The 13,812-nt window shown below is 52.1% G+C and overlaps 1 long non-coding RNA gene across 1 annotated transcript; it reads right to left on the bottom strand.

The window, feature by feature from the left end:
• Window positions 1-8,629: 8,629 nt before the first annotated feature.
• On the bottom strand, window positions 8,630-10,174 carry LOC135192846 (uncharacterized). Its single transcript, XR_010309043.1, has 2 exons — window positions 10,105-10,174; window positions 8,630-9,410 (listed from the first exon to the last, which is right to left on the bottom strand). It is a non-coding gene; the product is annotated as an uncharacterized LOC135192846 (long non-coding RNA).
• Window positions 10,175-13,812: the final 3,638 nt, after the last annotated feature.

Here is a 13,812-nt window from a genome sequence, read left to right on the forward strand (position 1 = left end):
TGGTAGTTCTTAAGCACAATCGTCAGACGCAGCTCATAGCCGAGGACTGCACTGGGAACATCAAGATCTCTGAGAAGTATGAAGTGAACTTACAGCTATGGAGAGATACTGAACAATTCACTCGCCCACAACATCGGCTACCACAGTGAGCTAATGAAGACGTGACAGACTTGCACCCTCCAGAAGCTGTGATGTTCGTCTGGACTTTTGGGTTTTTTGAACATTTGACTCGCTGTCGCTTGCAGAAATGGCTTTTGGGATCATTAGCTAAGCTTGGGTGGCTGGTTTGCCAGATTGTTGTCACTAGCAAAATTCTTAACAAATGTATACTCTTTACTTTAACACCATTGACCTGCGCTCCCACTAAGCACAGCTCGTTTAAAATCAAATGTGGGTTGCTCAAAAGAAAAGAAGGGGGTACTGTGGGAAGCTTCCTCCCGCAGCGGAGCATGAAAGGTAAACATCAGACCCTGTGATGAGAAGTGTCCTTGGAGCCTTGAGGCTCCCAGGGGCCTGAGCCTGCGATTGTGAGCAACCCACGCACAGCTGTCAGGGGGTGGAATCTGCCCGCCTCTGGGGTGGGCACGGCCCAGGGGGCTGACTCTGGCCACCCCCCCTGGGTGGGATCTTTAAGGTGTTTACTGTAAGTTAACCTATCTCTGCCTTACACTTAACCTGGAGCCAATCTGTACCCTCCACTTGTACCAATCTTGAGCTAAGTTAGTTGTCTACACCCCCTTTGGGGGCTATAAAGGTCGCTGCATCGCCCTAATAAATCGCACTGCTGCGCAGAAGCCACAGAGTCGACTCTCAGTGCCCCGATCTCTCGCCGCACCGGTCTCCGTCTTCCAACATGGCACCTCCTCTGCTCCAGCTGGCACTAGTGCCCCTTGTGCTGCCCTTGGCCACCCCTGGGCAGAACCTGGCTTCATCCTCCCGATGCTGCCCTGCACATCTTTAGCACAACACCGAGGGCAGCCCTCAGGCTGCTCTGCTGCCACCTGCCAGCCCCAGCTCCCTCAGCCTGGCCTCACAGGAGCTGTTCCCTGCCTGCAGCAGCTTGGGGGCTCTGGGCTGGGCTCTCTCCAGCACTTCCCTCAGCTCCTCCTTGGCCTGAGGGGCCCAGAACTGGACATAGTAGTCCAGGTGTGGCCTCAGCAAGGCAGAACAGAGGGGCAGGAGAAGCTCTTTGACCTACTCACCACAGCACTTCTAATGCACCCCAGGATGCCTTTTGCTTTCTTGGCCACAAGGCCATATTGCTGGCTCAAGGGCAACCTTCTGGCCACCAGGACACTCGGGTCCCTTTCCCTTACTCTGCTCTGCAACATCTCAGCCCCAACCTACACTGGTCCACCTGGTTGCTCTTCCCCAGGTGCCAGGCTCTACTCTTGTCCTTGTTGGAGTCCATTCAATTCCTCCCCACCCAGCTCTGCAGCCTGGCCAGGTCTGGCTGAGTGGCAGCACAGCCTGAGGGGTGCCAGCCACTGCTCCTGCTTTGGTGCCATCGGCAAGCCTGCTGGGAGTGCCCTCAGCCAGGGTGTGGGTGAAGGCACTGAACAGTCCTGGGGTACATTTGCTCCATACCCTAAATCTAAGGGCTGAGGCACAGTGGTGGTGCAGTGCATGGTCTGGGTAAAAGAGATGCCATCCTGAGCAGCTCCCTGCAAGAGAGAGGAGTCCTAGAGCATGCTAAAGACCAGCTGGGGTGAAGGGAGTGGTGGGGAGAAGCTCAGGGATTACTGAGGGAAGCTTCCTCCCGCAGCGGAGCATGAAAGGTAAACATCAGACCCTGTGATGGGAAGTGTCCTTGGAGCCTTGAGGCTCCTAGGGGCCTGAGCCTGCGACTGTGAGCAACCCACGCACAGCTGTCAGGGGGTGGAATCTGCCCGCCTCTGGGGTGGGCACGGCCCAGGGGGCTGACTCTGGCCATCCCCCCTGGGTGGGATTCTTAAGGTGTTTACTGTAAGTTAACCTATCTCTGCCTTACACTTAACCTGGAGCCAATCTGTACCCTCCACTTGTACCAATCTTGAGCTAAGTTAGTTGTCTACACCCCCTTTGGGGGCTACAAAGGTCGCTGCATCGCCCTAATAAATTGCACTGCTGTGCAGAAGCCACAGAGTCGACTCTCAGTGCCCCGATCTCTCGCCGCACCGGTCTCCGTCCTCCAACAGATGGTGCCCGAACACACCGATTGAACCTCCGGACAACTACGCGACCAGGTACGGAAGACCTGCACCCCGGGCCACTTGCCGCCGCCGACAGCGCCGGCTAGGCCTCTCTCCCCCCCCACCGCCAGGCCACGAAGAAACCACTAGGCCTCTCTCCCCCCCCCACCGCCAGGCCGCGAAGAAACCACTAGGCCTCTCTCTCCCCCCCCACCGCCAGGCCGCAAAGATACCGCCAGGCCTCTCTCCCCCCCCCCCCACCGCCAGGCCGCGAAGAAACCACTAGGCCTCTCTCCCCCCCCACCGCCAGGCTGCGAAGAAACCACTAGGCCTCTCTCCCCCCCCACCGCCAGGCCGCGAAGAAACCACCAGGCCTCTCTCCCCCCCCACCGCCACGAAGGACATAAAGGCTTCCACATAAAAGGAGCTGGTGGAAATGCAAGAGATCGGACGCTACTATACCCCCTGCTGGGGAAACACGTCTCCTTTTTTTTCTTTTTTCCTTTTTTTCTTTCTCTCTATTTTTCCTTTCTTTTCCCTTTTTTCTTTTTTTCCCCCTCGTTAAACCCGTTACTAACCACAAGGGATAGGTGTCTGCCGGTACGGACGGCCTATATAGATAGGCGTTTATTAAAAAAAAAAAAAAAAACCAAAACAAAAAAAAAACAAACAGTCGCCGCTCATAAATATGGGGGCAAATTTTAATAACGGCAGCTGGTGTGACGACAGGTGCGACCATATAGATGGGCACTTCTGGGGGCAGTGATCGTGCATAGTCAGATCCCCCCAGGGCAGTTGCCGCCGGAAAGCGAACACACCACCCCCACCACCCCTTTTTTTTTTTTCCCCTTCTTCCCTTTTTTTTTTTTTTTTTCTATTATTCCGCGCGCTTATGGAACCTTGCCGTTACCATGGAACCTCCCAGCCGCCCCTCCTTTCTTCCGCGGTTTTTTCAAAGTATTGGTGACTCCCTTTGGGGAGCTGGCGAACCGACCACACAAGCACTTTTGGATAAACAAGTAGCAATTTCTCTCCTCTTGAACTTTTTGGAAAAGCGAGGAGTTTCCATGTCAAAGAAAAAATTGACTTCCTTAGTAGCATATGGACTAGTAAGAGGACACTTTCAAACTTCAGACTCTCTTTTTGATGAATCTGAATGGCGCCGCTGTGGCGATACTATTTTTGACCAGGCTATTGACGGTGACAAAACAGCCAAAAGCGTGCAAAAGCAATGGCGTGATGTCACCAATTGCTTGAAGAAATACAGACTGGAACAGACCCTTGCAGCTACAGCAGCGGCACGGCTTGCTGACGGCTTGGACACTCGGGGGGAGAGACCACTAGAGGCAATGGTTACGCCAGCTAGCTCTCTCTTTTCCGACCTGAAAATTTCCCCAGGCACGGTGGTGCCTTTGATGACTCTCCCCAGTGCATCTACTGTTCCGATGCTGTCCGCAGTGCCGATGCAACCGGTGCCGCCAACTCCAGACATTCCGACGCAGCCGGCAGCACCTCAGCAACCGGTGCCACCAACTCCAGACACTCCGACGCAGCTGGCAGCGCCTCAGCAGCCGGCAGCGCCTCAGCAGCCAGTGCCGCCTCAGCAGGACGTCCCGAAGCAGCCAGTGCCGCCTCAGCAGGACGTCCCGATGCAGCCGGTGCCGCCTCAGCAGGACGTCCCGATGCAGCCGGTGCCGCCTCAGCAGCCGGCGCCGCCGGCTCAGAACCCTTTGTTATACCCTGCGCTGCCTCAACAACCGACGCCACTCCCTCAAGACGTTCCCAACGTTCCTGCCGTTCCAGTGCAGCCACCAGCACCCCCGATGCCAGCGGCACCAATTCCCCAAAACATTCCCACCATCCCTGCCGTTCCGGTGCAGCCGTCTGCCCCCCTGCTCCCTACAGTGGTCCGTTTTCCCCACTCCCGGCTTCCGCTACCATCTCGCCACGTCCGGCGCAAACTCCTTCTGCTACATTCCGACCCGCCCCCCCGGCTGCAGCGGGCCCGAGTTGGACTTCCGCCGCGGAAGCCGGTCCTTCCTCTCAAGCCCGGGAACCGCCGCCTGTGATTAACTCGGACGCTAGCCACTCCTCACAGTCCGATGCCGACAACACTATTGACAATGTTGCCGACGACTTGCAGAAACTTAGAATAATGCCTTCTGGCAATGCCCAGACCCTGTGATTTATCTGGGATGAGGATACATGTGTGTCTCTACCCAGTCAGGTCCCTTGTGGGTTCCTTCACGCTGGACCAAGGCTGTACCTGGAAATTGTGATAGTGGCAACCCTCCGCCGAATCAGCCGGATAGACAGCAAACAGAGCCTGGTTGATTTCTCAAGATATAGACTGGGGTCTTGATGACTATGTTGGACTCTGGAATTTTACCGTTGTTTTTGTCTTTAATTATAATATATTTTGTATTTTGGACATTTGTTGGATAAGGTACTGATGCTTATTAATAGTATTGGATTTTTAGGATAATGTTAATAACGCAGTAATTCTTAGGCAATCATGATAGAGCATAATTAGCTTTTGATAGATATTATACTGATATACTATGGTAAGGCATTATATTTTATACTTATAAGTTCCTACTCACTTCTTTATACTAAAGATAATATGGTACCATATTCTCTTTTACACACTCACTCACACACCCTTTTTCTTTTCCTTTTCTACTAGGCTTATAAGTTAAGACGGTATTATAGTTACATGATTATTTTTTTTTCTTTTTTTTTTTCTTTAACGTATAGAAATGTAGGATTTTGTCTTTTATATATATATAAAAAAAAAAAGGGGGCGAGGTGGAAGAGGAGCTAGAAAAAATAAGGAGAGAGACATGGAGAAACACTACAGCCTTTTTGGACACATCATACAAGTAAGATCAGTGGATTTATCAGCTTAGGTATTGAATATGTTCGTATTATGTTTTATCACCTGTCTGTACAGGCCCTAAGGTGGATACCAACTTGGATATGATTGGTCTGTCCTTTCATGAAGTGAGTAGAAAATCTTGCTCAGATGGCAGAATTGTGGCAAGATCTTGGGAGAGTCATAGAGATGATGATCATGAGTATTTGGATTATAAGGCATTGAATCTTGGCTAATGAATTTGGGTGTTTTCATGAGCTTCAATGATTGTAGCTTAATGGAATAGATTCGGTCTGGTCCCTTTGGTGAAGGCCAAAGCCCACTTAAAATTGGCATAAGATGGCAAAGTGATTTCTTTATCTCTTGCAAGGGCCCTGCAAGGGATGAAAAAACACTGCTCCAAATTCTTGAAGTGAATCGAGAGCTGTGGGAAAAGGCCTAAGCAGAATAGCCTGAAAGCAACATCTAAGACGCACTCTTGTATTGTATTTGGGGTTGGTAGTTCTTAAGCACAATCGTCAGACGCAGCTCATAGCCGAGGACTGCACTGGGAACATCAAGATCTCTGAGAAGTATGAAGTGAACTTAAAGCTATGGAGAGATACTGGACAATTCACTCGCCCACAACATCGGCTACCACAGTGAGCTAATGAAGACGTGACAGACTTGCACTCTCCAGAAGCTGTGATGTTCGTCTGGACTTTTGGGTTTTTTGAACATTTGACTCGCTGTCGCTTGCAGAAATGGCTTTTGGGATCATTAGCTAAGCTTGGGTGGCTGGTTTGCCAGATTGTTGTCACTAGCAAAATTCTTAACAAATGTATTCTCTTTACTTTAGCACCATTGACCTGCGCTCCCACTGAGCACAGCTCGTTTAAAATCAAACGTGGGTTGCTCAAAAGAAAAGAAGGGGGTATTGTGGGAAGCTTCCTCCCGCAGCGGAGCATGAAAGGTAAACATCAGACCCTGTGATGAGAAGTGTCCTTGGAGCCTTGAGGCTCCCAGGGGCCTGAGCCTGCGACTGTGAGCAACCCACGCACAGCTGTCAGGGGGTGGAATCTGCCCGCCTCTGGGGTGGGCACGGCCCAGGGGGGTGACTCTGGACATCCCCCCTGGGTGGGATCCTTAAGGTGTTTACTGTAAGTTAACCTATCTCTGCCTTACACTTAACCTGGAGCCAATCTGTACCCTCCACTTGTACCAATCTTGAGCTAAGTTAGTTGTCTACACCCCCTTTGGGGGCTATAAAGGTCGCTGCATCGCCCTAATAAATTGCACTGCTGCACAGAAGCCACAGAGTCGACTCTCAGTGCCCCGATCTCTCGCCGCACCGGTCTCCATCCTCCAACAGATTACCTGCTCAGGTAAAGCAGCAGAGTGATGGCAGAGACTGCCACTAGCAACAGTGTGGTGATCAGCAGCACAGAACGGAACACAGAGCCCAGCTCCTCACCTGGGCAACAACAGCTGCAGAAACTCAGGGGTGTTTGGAGAGGCCCTTTAGGAGTGCCCATGGCAAAGTCTGCCCACAGACAAGATGCGTTTTCCCAAGGCACCACCACATGGGGGTTTCTTTTTCAGAGCATGATGCTGAGCCTGGCTGCGTCTGGCAGCAGAATGCAAAGCTGCAAGGCTCAGGGCTGCAAACCTGACAGCACTGAAAAAGGGCTCCCCAGCTGCAGGCACGGCAACCCCAACAGCACGGGCAGCAGGACAGGCAGAACCTGCTGGCACTGCTGCAGGACGGGGACCCTCTTGCCCTCTTCTTGCATGAAAGTGAACAGACGCAAAGGAATCAGAGAATGGGTTGGAAGGGATCTTGAAGATCAGCCAGTGCCAGCCCCCTGCCAGGGCCAAGGACACCTCCCACCAGCACAGCTTCCTCAAAGCCTCATCCAGCCTGGCCTTCAGCACCCCCAGGGAGGTCAGGGATCACACAAGCACAGAATGGCATCTTTGATCACACTCTGTGCTTCTGTGCTGCACAACCTCCCTGGGCAACCTGTGCCAGGGTCTCCCTACCGTCACTGCTAACAACTTCTTCCTCACCTCCACTCTCACTCTCCCCTCTCCCAGCTCAAAGCCATTGTCCCTCATCCTGACACTCCCAGCTCTTGTCACAAGTCCCTCTCCAGCTCTCCTGGAGCCCTTTCAGGTACCGGAAGGCTGCTCTGAGGTCTCCCTGCAGTCTTCTCCAGGCTGAACAGCCCCTACTCTCCCAGTCTGTCCCCATAGGGGAAGTTCTGCAGCCCTCTGAGCATCTTAGTGGCCTCCTCTGGCCCCTGTGCAGCAGCTCCAGGTCCTTCTTGTGCTGTGTTCCCCAGCACTGGAGGCAGTGCTGCAGGTGAGAGCTGAGCAGAGAAGACTGGAGGGGCAGAATCCCCTCCTGTGCTGCTGCTGCTCCCCCTGCTCTGGCTGCAGCCAGCACACAGCTGGCTCTGGGCTGCCAGCCACCAGTGCTGGCTGCTGGGCACCTTGGCACCAGCTGACACCCCCAGGCCTTCTCCTCCAAGCTCTGTTTGAGTGTTTGTTTGGTGAAGGAAGAATAAAAAGGAATAGGACAGCACCAAACAGAAGTCAAGAGAGAACACAAAGGAGTAAGGTAGCACCAAAACAGTCAGGGAAGAACAGCAGCAGCTAACAGCTGAGAGTGAGAAAGTGGAAAGTGCCTCTGCCATCTCCCAGAGACCTCCTCCCCCAAGACCCTCTCTCATTCCCAAATCCCAGAGGAAGAGGAGGGAACATCTAACCATGTTGTCTGACCCACAGCTTCTCAGAGCCAACAAGATTCCAGCAAGCATTTTCCCCCGAGGTGCAGCTCAAACTCACCCAGAGTAGTGGGGTTTGCACTCACACACACAGGCCTGATGGCTTCAGAATCAGCTGGGAGCAAAAGCCTTACAACTGGGTAACTCCTGAGGACATTCGGGGAGCTAAGAGTGAAAATGCATCCAGAGATCCCTTGGTGCACGGAATGGTTGCTGTGCTGCTTGGAGCTGTCCAAGCCATCGACTCTGCAGGAGCACAAACACAGAGCTGTGAACCTTCCACAGAGTGGGACTGGCTCAGACCTCTGCTGCAAGCTCTGCAGACTGAGCTGGGATTAAAGCTGAGAATGGGAGACAGGCAAGGCACTCTGGGCAAAGGGACACACCTCTGGCTATAACTGTGGTGACACAAGAGTATCTTGTCTCACAGACACTACCGTAGGACTCTCTTCTAAAATGTTACCCACATCCCCTCGCTTACCTCGGGACTTCCCTCCAAAATGGTCATATTCTCCCCTATGGATTACCTTAAGTTTTTCCATGCTTAAGGTCAGCTCTGTCCCACCCAATCACCTCAGCTTTCCCCTCCTACAATCTTCCTTTTTATCCCCTAGAGACTAACTCACTTTTTCCCCTATGAAACACCACTTGTGTCCTCTTGTTTACCTCCATTTTTTCCTCCAGAGTTTTCATTTCCTTCCCAATAGACCTGTTTGGCTTTTTCCTTCAAAATATCACTTCTCTGCTCTCAAGTCACCTCAGTTTCCCCTCCATAATCTTTGTTCTCTATAAAAGAGAAAAGAACACCCACAACATTTGACAAAAAAAGATTTAATAGATTTGGGTCAATCCTTGCTAGTTTAACAAACAATCAACTTCCCACAATCTAATATATAATTGCAAGGAGGTTTCTAAACCCATCAATGCTATTTAGAGCAAGCATTTAAAACCTCAACCCACCCCTGCCCTTTAAGGGCCTGCTGCCAATCAGCAGCAACAGCTCTCCAGCTGGCAAGCAGAAAGGAACATACATTAAATACAGATGTGGTCATTTGGCAGTTTCCTGCCCTCCCCCACACCAATTCACCAGGCTAACTCAGGCAGCTGGAAGTTAAGGAATTAAACTCTATTTACAGTGTGGCACAAATATACAAGCATATATACACAACACATACAGATGGTTACAAACATGAACAATTCTCAACAAGTAGTAAAAGTAATACAGAAATACTAAGCCCCTCCTGAACAGCAGAACCGACCAGGAGGGCTCTTAATCCAACTCCTCTCCTGCCTTCCGCAAAAGGGGCTAACAGAGCAGGAGGTAACAAGCCTAGGGAAGAAATTCCTTTCCTCCAAATAAGAAGTTCCAAGTGGTCAGAGATCACTCCCCAAGGCTGGCACTTCACGGCAACTCACCAGAGAGATGTTTCTGTCCCCATTTTCCCAAGGGAATGCCATTCTGAACCACTTGCAAGGAGGAACTGGGTTTCCAGCAGCTCCGCCTTCTGCTAGCAAAGCATCCCCCAACAGTCAGGATTTGTGTCTGAGGCTCCACACATCTCTCCAACTTGATTTTGGCTAAAGCAATTAAGCTCCCTAAAATAAGTGGGGCGGGGGCGGCAGAAATCAGCAAGAAAAAAAAAAAAAAAGTGAGACACTTAACTACAGCCCAAAGGCATTTCACAGGAAGCCTCATCCTTTAACCCATTTCATGCTGGAACTCCCATCCCCCTTGCATCCTGGTTGGGCAAGAGTCATGGAACACAAAGCAAGGCACCAGCTGTAGATGCTTGCTGCTTTGTGGCCACCAAATGGAAAGACCCCTCAGGAACCCCCAGAGGACCCCAGACCAATTTAGATACCCACAATAACTCTTTTCATGTCCCCAAAACCTCATTTCATACCTCTTTAGATGACCCCAGAATCCCCAAACATGGTCCTAGACCCTTTTACAGGCCTTTAAGAGACCCCTGCAGACAACTACACAACTCTACACACCCACACACACCTGAACAGATGCCTACAGACACTCAAAGGCCTCTCACAACACCTACAAATGCCCACAGATATCTGGAGATCCCTGCAAACCCCTAAAATCTACCTACTGACCCCTCCAGACCCACAGAGACATCTACAGACCCATGCAGACCTCTACAGACATCTACGAGCCTCTATAGAACCCTAGAGACCTCTAACAGGCCCCTACAGACACACACAGACATGCACAGGCTTCTACACACCCCTGCATATGCCTGAAGACCTCTATAAAAACCTGCAAACACATACACACCTCTGACAGAAGCCTTCAGACCTGCAAGCTCACACAATCTGCTCAGACTCAGCTTCTCCCAAGCACCCCCAAGGCCTTCTCAGGGCTGCTTTTTATCATCTCCACCCCCAGCCTGCAGTGACAGGCAGGCTTGCTCCCACCCATATGCAGCACTCCGTCCTTGCTCTCATTGAATCTCACAAGCTTCACCTGGGCCCAGCTCTCCTGCCTGCTCAGGTGTTTTCTGGATGCCATCCTGTCCTTCTGCTTTCTCCACAGCACCACTCAGTTTGGGGCTGTGGTGGAGGGTTGCAAAGCCCTCTTGCAAAGCCCTCATTTGGACAGAATTGTGCCTCAAAGGACCATCAATCACGGGGTCAAAACCTTGTGCCGCCGCCGCATGACTACAGCCATGGCACCAGCTGCTGTTCTTAGCTGTGGGAGAATTTCTCCTGCAGCGGGGCATAAGCTGTAAACATGAGATTTTGTTGTGGGAAAAGGACCTTGAGTTAGAAGGCACTGTGAGCACCCTACGCACACCTGCTAGGGGCTGACCCTGCCAGCCTCTCAGGGTGGGACCACAGGTTGTTTTTATAAGTAATAACCTATCTGTGCCTTACACATAACTTTGAGCCAATCGGTATTGTTCACTTGTGCCAGCATCATTTTGGCTGGATACACCTTCCTCTGAAGGTTGCATTGCCCTAATAAGGGGGCACTTGCACGGGCATTCGCACTAGCAAGCAGCTCTCACACACACCACACCGCATCGCACTGCACGGCACTGATTGAACTGATCGCATTCGTCAGTGCCCCAATCCACGCCTCGCCAGCATCCGGACGCCAGTGCCCAGCTTGGCTCATACCCACGGAAGCTAAGACAGCGCACTCCAATAACTTCTGAATTGTTCCAATTTACGATACTTGGGACTTTCAAACTGACTCTGGACAGTGAGTAACTGAGAAACTCGATTTAAGCCAGAATAATCTCTCAAAAGTCTACCAGCGGCACTTTCTGCCCCAGACTCTCTTCCTAAATATTCTCAAATCTTTGCTAAATTCCTAATTCATTATTCATAGACATTCTGTAAAATATAATTTCGCAACTGCAGACAAAAAACTTGTGTGGGGTAGTTGTAAATAAGATTGAGGAGGGGGAACTCCTAATATATATAATATTAAATCTTTTAAACTTTTAAAAAAAATTGGCCTCGTATTTCATTTCCCCAAAACCCAGACAGACTCCTCCACAACAGGGGCCATCTGCAAACGTGCTGCCAGTGCACCTCTATCTCATCTGGGACAGTCACGGTTTAGAGACATTTGACAAAAGCATTCTGGAGCCAAAGAACTCCCTCACTTAATGTAGACACCTACAGACCCCTCCACACCTTTAACAGACCACTGCAGCCCACTGCAGAATGCTACAAAGCCCTTCAGACCTCCACAGACCCATTAAAAGGCCCGTCCAGACCCAGGCAGACCTCTACAGACAACTAACAGACCCCTGCAAAACCCTACAGGCATCTACGGACCCCTGAAGATGCCTGCAAACACATACAGACCCCTACAGAGCTCCATAGACCCCTTCAGATATTTAACAGACCCCTGCATACATCTACAGACCCCTCCAGAACCTTAAATGATGCCTGCAGGCACCTACAGACCCACACAGAAACCTCCAAACACCTACTCAACTCTACAGACCTCTGCAGACTCTTTCAGACCCTGACAAATAGCTACAGACCCCTTCACACCTCTGCAGACACCCACACTCAGCTACACACCACCACAGACATGGACAAAGCTCTACAGGCACCTTCAGACCCCTCCACAACTTTAAAAGGTGCCTGCAGACCCCTACAGACCCCTGCAGTACCCTAGAGACATCTACAGACTCCTACAGTCAACTTCAGACTTTTCAAAGGTGTCTGCAGACCCCTACAGATCCCTGCAAATTCTTCACACCCCTAAGACCTCTTCACACACCCACAGACTCCTCTACAGAACCCTACAGCCCACTACAGACCTTTAATAGATTCCTGCAGACACTTAACAGATGCTTGACAGAGCTCCACAGACCACTTCAGACCTTTAAAAGATGCCTGCAGACACCTGTGGACCCATAACAGAAACCTCCAGACACCTACTGAATGCTACAGACACTTGCAAACCCCTCCAGTCTCCTAGAGACCTCTAGGGATCCCTCCCGACCTTTCAATAGACCTCTGCAGACCCCTTCTCCACAGCCTTGGCTGCCTCCCCCGCCTTCCCCAGAGGCCCCACCACCACTTCGGCTACGGCCAGGCCGGCCACTGGCAGCCGCAGCCTGCCGTCCGGCTGATTGCTGCTGATATGCGTGGAGGGGCCGGGGTAGACGTTCTCTCTCACCCAGGTGGGGTAGACGTGCGCTCCCTAGTGGGAATTAGAGCCTGGCGTGAGGAGGGCCTGGGTAGATGTGCTCTCTCACCCAACGCCCCATGGTGAACCCACACCCCTGCTAATACCCTTCCAGGTCTGCCCAGACCCAGCACCGGCAGCCACTGCCCGCCAGTTTAGCTGCTCACTGCCACTTCCGCCTTGCCCCCCACACCGCTGCCACTTGCCGAATCCCCCCCCTCACACCAACTTGGCTGGGTCCTGCCACCACACCTCCCCGGTTCCGCCGGCAGACGCCTGCTCCGCTGCCTCCCCCACTGGCCCCTCAGCTGCCCACCATGAACCGGCAGCCCCACCCGGCAGCTCCGGGGCCGGCCGGACCCATCACCATCAGCCATTGAACACCGGTCTGGCTGCTCGCAGCTGGTTCCATCACCCCCCACACGCTGCTGCTGCTTGCCAGTTCCCCCCCACCTCAATCTGGCCAAGCCCTGCCGCCTTCCCCCACTGGGTCCTGCTGGCAGACCTCTACTCCGCTGCCTTCCCCGCCTTCCCCACTGGCCCCACCAATGCTCACCAAGGGCCGGCAGCCCTTCCTGCCAGCCTGGCTGGCTACTGCCACTTGGGGTGGAGGGGACGGGGTCAGACATGCTCTCTCCGGCAGGACTCAGGCTCCGGTGTGGCATTGCCTGGGTAGACATGCTCTCTCCAACAGGCGGGGAAGATGTGCTCACCCACCCAATGCACCACAGTAAACCCGTACCCCTGCTAATGCCACTCCGGGCCTGCGCGGCCCCTGCACCAGCAGCCACTGTGGTGGCTGGTGCACTATTAGTTGACTCAGTGGTCAGTTCTCAGTCACTCCGTTGGTCGACTTTGTAGTCAACTCGGGGGTCGATTCTCAGTTGCTCTATTGGTCGACTTTGTAGAGAACTTGGGGGTCGATTATTAGTCTCTCTGTTGGTCAACTTTGTAGTTGACTCAGAGGTCGATTATTAGTCTCTCTGTTGGTCGACTTTGTAGTTGACTCGGGGGTCGATTCTTAGTCGCTCCAGTGGTCGACTTTGTCATCAACTCAGAAGTTGACTATTAGTCAACTCGGGGGTCGATTCTCTGTCATTCTGTTGGTTGACTTTGTAGTTGACTCAGGGGTTGATACTTAGCTTGGCTGGTTGACATTGTTGTTGACTTGGAAGTCGAGTATTAGTCGCTCCATTGGTCAACTTTGTAGTCAATTCCGAAGTTGACTAGTGACTCTGTTGGTCGACTTTGTAGTCGACTCGGGGGTTGATTCTTAGGCTCTCTGTTGGTTGACTTTCCAGCTGACTCAGAAGTCAAATATTAGGTGAC

This window comes from Pogoniulus pusillus, chromosome W, assembly GCF_015220805.1.
Source record: "Pogoniulus pusillus isolate bPogPus1 chromosome W, bPogPus1.pri, whole genome shotgun sequence".
Classification (NCBI taxonomy): Eukaryota; Metazoa; Chordata; class Aves; order Piciformes; family Lybiidae; genus Pogoniulus; species Pogoniulus pusillus.